The sequence below is a fragment of the Zophobas morio genome, unplaced genomic scaffold (genome assembly GCF_036711695.1).
Source record: "Zophobas morio isolate AGI-343-1 ecotype UQ-CSIRO unplaced genomic scaffold, CSIRO_AGI_Zmor_V1 ptg000458c, whole genome shotgun sequence".
NCBI lineage: Eukaryota > Metazoa > Arthropoda > Insecta > Coleoptera > Tenebrionidae > Zophobas > Zophobas morio.
In genome coordinates, this window is record NW_026972561.1 from 10001 (window position 1) to 17048 (window position 7048).

General features: G+C 48.3%; 2 non-coding genes across 2 annotated transcripts; both read right to left on the reverse strand.

Moving 5' to 3' along the window:
* Nucleotides 1-217: 217 nt before the first annotated feature.
* On the reverse strand, nt 218-374 carry LOC135120959 (5.8S ribosomal RNA). Its single transcript, XR_010278804.1, has one exon. It is a non-coding gene; the product is annotated as a 5.8S ribosomal RNA (ribosomal RNA).
* Nucleotides 375-1241: 867 nt separating this feature from the next.
* Nucleotides 1242-3162, reverse strand: LOC135120963 (small subunit ribosomal RNA). Its single transcript, XR_010278807.1, has one exon. It is a non-coding gene; the product is annotated as a small subunit ribosomal RNA (ribosomal RNA).
* Between the last annotated feature and the right edge of the window lie 3886 nt (nt 3163-7048).

A 7048-nucleotide genomic window follows, 5' to 3' on the forward strand; every position in this document is an offset into this window, starting at 1 on the left:
AACTCCTTCGAAAAGAAAGTCCGACACGTCACCCCGACGGGCCGCTATCGCGTCTCCGGATGTCGCGTACGCCGGATCGTACTCGAAACGAACGAACGTTACGTAAGTCGTCTCGACATCGACCTCCAACGGCACGCGTCTAAAAAACATCCAACTCGCTCCGACGAACGCCACGCTTTCTCAAACGAGGCGAACCGAGCAGTCTTTGAAATTGACACGACCCTCAGCCAGGAGTGGTCCGGGAACAGTTTATCCGAGGACCGCAATGTGCGTTCGAAATGTCGATGTTCATGTGTCCTGCAGTTCACAAGTTGACGCGCAATTAGCTGCGTTCTTCATCGACCCACGAGCCAAGTGATCCACCGTTCAGGGTAATCTTTTAGAATATACATTAAGACGCACGTTCTCTCCGGCTCGCCTCGCGACGGCCTGGAACGTTCTGCGTCGAAATTCTCTCGGTTTCGATTGTTTATTAAGATAAAAAAAGAAAAAAAAAGAAAAGAGAAACTTTCGAACGACGTGTCGTCTTACTAATTCCATCTTTTCCTCTCTCTCTTTTTTTTTTGTTAGTCGCAAGACTTGATCTCCTTTTCTAAAGCAGAAGCTCAACCGCACAACGATCACTTAACCAAACAAACTAGGTGTGATTTCGTCAAACGGCGCTTCCTAGGAGCGTCTCGAACGACGTTTCGAATCGTCTCGACGAGAACGGCGGCATCGAGCCGAACCCGTCGGCCGGGCGAAAATCATTTAAAACCCACGGTAACGAAGACGAGCAAAGGCGCACGAAACGCCCCGCACGTACTTACGAAACCTGCGATCCGAATCGAACTCTTTGAGGTTCTTTAGCGGATCAAGGTGCCCGAAATGCCGTCTGCCCGATCGCACGACGAACGCGCGTAAAGGACCGGCGCCGCGAGTTCGCATCGGCATGACGCCTAATCCGACTCTGGACGATTCAATAGTTCGAGGACGTCGCGTGACGCCGTCTCTTAGACGCGTTTCCTCTTTCGCACCGATCCCCACGTGGGACGAGAGAAGAGAAGAGAACGCGCTTCGGAAACGCGCGACGGCACCGCTAAAGGCTGGACGTGCCGTCGTCTACGCCGCAGACGTCTTTAGATGTTAGATCGAGCGTGTACGTCGTCCACGGACGCGACATACTTCGCACGACAACAACAACACGATCAGACGATGGTGTGTGTGTCTGTGTAAAGACAGTGCGTGTGTTCGAGACACGTTAATGATCCTTCCGCAGGTTCACCTACGGAAACCTTGTTACGACTTTTACTTCCTCTAAATGATCAAGTTTGGTCATCTTCCCAGCGACATCGGCGACGCCGAAACGCCACCGCGTACCGGTCCGAAGACCTCACTAAATCATTCAATCGGTAGTAGCGACGGGCGGTGTGTACAAAGGGCAGGGACGTAATCAACGCGAGCTTATGACTCGCGCTTACTGGGAATTCCTCGTTCATGGGGAACAATTGCAAGCCCCAATCCCTAGCACGAAGGAGGTTCAGCGGGTTACCCGGGCCGCTCGGCCAGGGAGGACACGCTGATTCCTTCAGTGTAGCGCGCGTGCGGCCCAGAACATCTAAGGGCATCACAGACCTGTTATTGCTCAATCTCGTGCGGCTAGAAGCCGCCTGTCCCTCTAAGAAGAATTGTTTGTACGCCGACAGTAAAAACCGCGCACGGCCAACGGGCGAACCCGAGACCGGCGGGCCTTTGGGATGTCGAAATACGCCTATTTAGCAGGCTAGAGTCTCGTTCGTTATCGGAATTAACCAGACAAATCGCTCCACCAACTAAGAACGGCCATGCACCACCACCCACCGAATCAAGAAAGAGCTCTCAATCTGTCAATCCTTCCGGTGTCCGGGCCTGGTGAGGTTTCCCGTGTTGAGTCAAATTAAGCCGCAGGCTCCACTCCTGGTGGTGCCCTTCCGTCAATTCCTTTAAGTTTCAGCTTTGCAACCATACTTCCCCCGGAACCCAAAAGCTTTGGTTTCCCGGAAGCTGCCCGCCGAGTCATCGAAAGAACGTCGGCGGATCGCTAGCTGGCATCGTTTATGGTTAGAACTAGGGCGGTATCTGATCGCCTTCGAACCTCTAACTTTCGTTCTTGATCAATGAAAGCGTTTTTGGCAAATGCTTTCGCTTCTGTCCGTCTTGCGACGATCCAAGAATTTCACCTCTAACGTCGCAATACGAATGCCCCCATCCGTTCCTATTAATCATTACCTCGGGGTTCCGAAAACCAACAAAATAGAACCGAGGTCCTATTCCATTATTCCATGCACACAGTATTCAGGCGAAGTTTTAGCCTGCTTTAAGCACTCTAATTTGTTCAAAGTAAACGTGCCGGCCCACCTCGACACTCAATGAAGAGCACCGCGGCGGGATTGAGTTGGGCCGCCCTCTCGAGCTAAGCCCACCGGCAGGACGTCCCGCGGCACGCCAGTTAACACCGCGAACGATGAACCGGCGGCGCGGGACACAGATTCGACTACGAGCTTTTTAACCGCAACAACTTTAATATACGCTATTGGAGCTGGAATTACCGCGGCTGCTGGCACCAGACTTGCCCTCCAATTGATCCTCGTTAAAGGGTTTAGAGTGTACTCATTCCGATTACGGGGCCTCGGATGAGTCCCGTATCGTTATTTTTCGTCACTACCTCCCCGTGCCGGGAGTGGGTAATTTGCGCGCCTGCTGCCTTCCTTGGATGTGGTAGCCGTTTCTCAGGCTCCCTCTCCGGAATCGAACCCTGATTCCCCGTTACCCGTTACAACCATGGTAGGCGCAGAACCTACCATCGACAGTTGATAAGGCAGACATTTGAAAGATGCGTCGCCGGTGCGAGACCGTGCGATCAGCGTAAAGTTATTCAGAGTCACCAAGTTGTACGATGACGGAGACCGCCACCGATTGGTTTTGATCTAATAAAAGCGCCCCTTCCGTTTCCGGTCGGGGCTCTGTTTGCATGTATTAGCTCTAGAATTACCACAGTTATCCAAGTAAATGTGGGTACGATCTAAGGAACCATAACTGATTTAATGAGCCTTTCGCGGTTTCACCTTAATTCGGCTTGTACTGAGACATGCATGGCTTAATCTTTGAGACAAGCATATGACTACTGGCAGGATCAACCAGGGAACTGCGTTCTCGTTCGGATACTCCGAAACTGAAAACTACACTTTCGTCGAAAGCGCGAGTGCGTGTTCGCGAAACGAACGCGTAGGAACGTAACGCCACGCTTAACTCTCTCTTTCGTTGTTTTATATACGAAAAATATCATACATAACGATACCGGTCGAAAAGTTTCGCGAGGAAACCTCCTGCGCCGGTTTAAAAGTTCAAACATTCTCCTCACTCTTCGCTAGATAGAATGCGACGGTGAGACGTGCCGAATTCTTTACAGAATCTGCACACGTTACGAGTATATTATATATTCTCGCTCGGAATGTAGGGAGTTGACGCAAATTTAATAGCTGTTCGATGCAACGAACGACGAATCGTGAAATTCGAACGTACGCCACCGTTTACAACAATGTAAGGTTGATCGCATAAGGACCGCCGACGATGGAACGTCCGCCGCATCCGCGATCTCGCTGTGCTGGACCGTCTTTCGAGGCAAGCTCGAACCCAATGAAGGAACTCAAGGATTCCATGAAATTCTAGGCGCAAACGCTCCGAGAGCCAAGTCTACTTCGGGTCATTTTCGACGGGTGCGATAACTACATTCTCAAAATTATCAACAAGACACACACACATACAAGGTTCGCTCTTATAATCATTAAAGGCACGACCACCAAAAGTAATCGCAACGTTTCGTTCTAAAAAGGTGAACGTATCGTCGTCTCTTTTTGTCGGGTCGGTCTGAATAACATAATAATGTCGTTGTTGAACATTATTTATTACAGAGAGAAACCAATGCGGTTAGCGTCTGCTATCATTTTTAGAGAATACGTAAAAACGCACAGTCTTAGAGACACCGAAGAACGGCCGGAACGTGCTGCGAAATTCATTTCGTCATAAATCCGAATTCCTTTTAAAAGTATTGGATAAGACTCGCAGACAGTCCGTGGTAACGCGAGCGAGAGGATGCAGTCGTTGGTCGGTATCTCGAGAGAACACCTCACACGCCACAACATCACTCCGCTACCTATAATAGCGCGCTTGACGTCGATCGGAGCCAAACGCTGCGAAGCGGCGACAGTGGTACGCGAGCAGGGGCGCGAGACACACCTCTCCCCGTCCGAGGTGCGCTCTGTCGGTGTGATGGCTCTTCGTAAAGAGCGGTTTGAACATTTTTCCACGGATTTTCGCAAGAAAAAAAATACGGCCGCATTGTGTTACGTAATCGAGGTAAGTTAGAATTTTTATTATAGCGATTTAGTTAATTTTAAAATACGTACCCGGTACGGGACGCCGTACTTCATAAATTCCGAACGCCGTACTTCATAAATTTCAAACGCCGTACTTTATAAACAACCAACGCCGTACTTCATAAACGACGAACGCCGTACATGTACTTTTAAAAAAATTTCCAAGTCCGGAGAAACGCCTTACTTTATAAAAGACGAACGCCGTACATGCACTTTTTAAAAATTTTAAGTACGGAAGAACGCCTTACTTTATAAAAGACGATCGACGTATATATAAAATGTTGTAAAATGAAATTTATTATATATGTCGAAATAACTTTCGAGAAGTTTTTTTTAATAAAAACGAGGGAGAATTGAAATAGCTGTAGCTGATTTTTTAAAACGAATTGTGCCATTCATGTTTTTTAATGCTTCAAACTGAATTTAAGTAACACCATAAATTTCGATTTTTTCAAGAAAACCTAGGGACACTCCCTCCTTTATTATATTACAGTGCCGGTACATGTATTTCCATACTTCACCGGCACTGACTTCACCCCACCTTAGGATCCTCACTGTATTATCTCCCTCACCCTCTACACCAATTTCACTCACCTTCACTCACTCCTATTCTCCTTTTCTCAAACACTCTCCTTGCAAACTCCATCAGTCCGTCATATACCTCTTTCGACCTCAACAATCTCTCTAACCGTCTCTCTCCTTCGTCCATCCATTCCGCCCATACACAACTCCCTCTCTCCTCATTGTATAACCTACACTCAAACAAAATATGCCGGACACTCTCTACACATCCACACCTACATTTGTCCGTTTCACTCAAACCTCTCTTATACAGGAACTCGTTCATACTACCGTGACCAGTCAGCAGAAACAACCCAAACATTCCCGGCTGAAACCATTCATTCTCCTTAACAAACCTCACATTCGGAACAAAATCATACGTCACCCTTCCCTTCTCACTCAACTCCCATCTTCTCTGCCAAACCTCCCATACTTTCGCCTCCAATACCTCCATTCTCCCTAAGTCTTCATTCACGCTGGTCCCTGTTTTCAACCACTCCAAATCTCCTGAATTCATTCCTCTCTTTTCCCTAAACATCACGCCTCTCCTAACAAACTCCAAATCCCACGGCAACTCACCCATTAACACTTGCATCGCATCCGTGCTCACAGTTCTACACAACACCATACTCGCATACACCGCACACCTCTGACATCTATTCACCAATTCTCTCGCATACCCAAACCGCAACACATCATACCACACTGCCACACCGAACGAAGCACACGCCACAACCAACCCCTTATAAATTACCCTTATCGCACCTCTCTTCAAACCCCACTCCTTCCTCAACACCCTCTTCAACTTCCCCATTATGTCAATCACCCTACTACCCAAACTCTCAACATGCGGCCTAAAATTCATGCGTTCACTCACCCTAATTCCCAAATATTTCACCTCCTTCACATACTTCACACTCTCACCCATCACCCTTACATTCGCCGGCCTATTATCAGACAAAAACCCTTTCAACAACATCATTACCGTTTTCTCCTTAGACAACTCCACACCCACTCCATTCCCCCATGCAGCCACCATCTCCATCAAATCCGTCCCCTCACTCTCAATTTCTCTCCTGCTGTCCGTCTCAATCAAACATAACAAATCATCCGCATACGCTACACACTTTATACCTTTCCTTTCAATCTCATTCAGCAATCCATTCATCATCAAGTTCCACACCGCCGGCCCACAGATAGATCCCTGTGGGCATCCCTTACTTACCTTCCTTTCAATCTCGTCAGCCTCTCCTACCACACACACTCTCCGATCCTTGAAATAGCTCACCCAACATTTAATCTCCTTGCACCCAACTTCCACCAACTTATTCAACACCTCACTCCAGCTCAAATTATCGAATGCACCCTTAAAATCCACAAACACTCCCATCACATACTTCTTTCTGGACTCCTCCACAACCTGTCTCACTCTCATCCATGCATCCTGTATCCCCACTCCTTTCACAAATCCAAACTGGGCACTCGACAATTTCCCTTCCAATACCTTTCCCAATCGCTCCACTAACACTCTCTCAAACACTTTCCCCATAACACTTAAAAGGCAGATAGGTCTGTACGACCTCTTCAAGGACCTGTCCTTATCAATGCCTTTTAAGAGTATGACCAGACGCGCAACCTTCCACTCCTCCGGCACCCATCCTTCTCTCAAACACGCATTAAACAATTCCATCACATACTCCGGTACCACCTTCCACACAACATCCACCATCTCAGGCGTTATTCCATCCATTCCCGCTGATTTCCTCTTTCTCATGCACCCCACACTCCTTTCAATCTCTCCAAAACTTACTCTCTCCACAGTGCTTTCCTCCCTTTCATACAACCCATAATTCACCGGGACGTCAACCGGGAAAAACTCGTCTAACAACACCTCAACCGTTTCTCCCCAAGTTACTGTTTTTCTATCCCCATCCCATACTCCTACCAGCCCTTCGCTCCTCTCTCTCCTGCAAAGCTTATACACCGCTCCCCATGGATCTGCATTGCCAACGGTTCCAACAAATCTCCTCCACCACGACACCTTCGCCTCCTTCAAAGCCTTCTTGTAACCTTTAAGCAAGCCCTGGTACTCC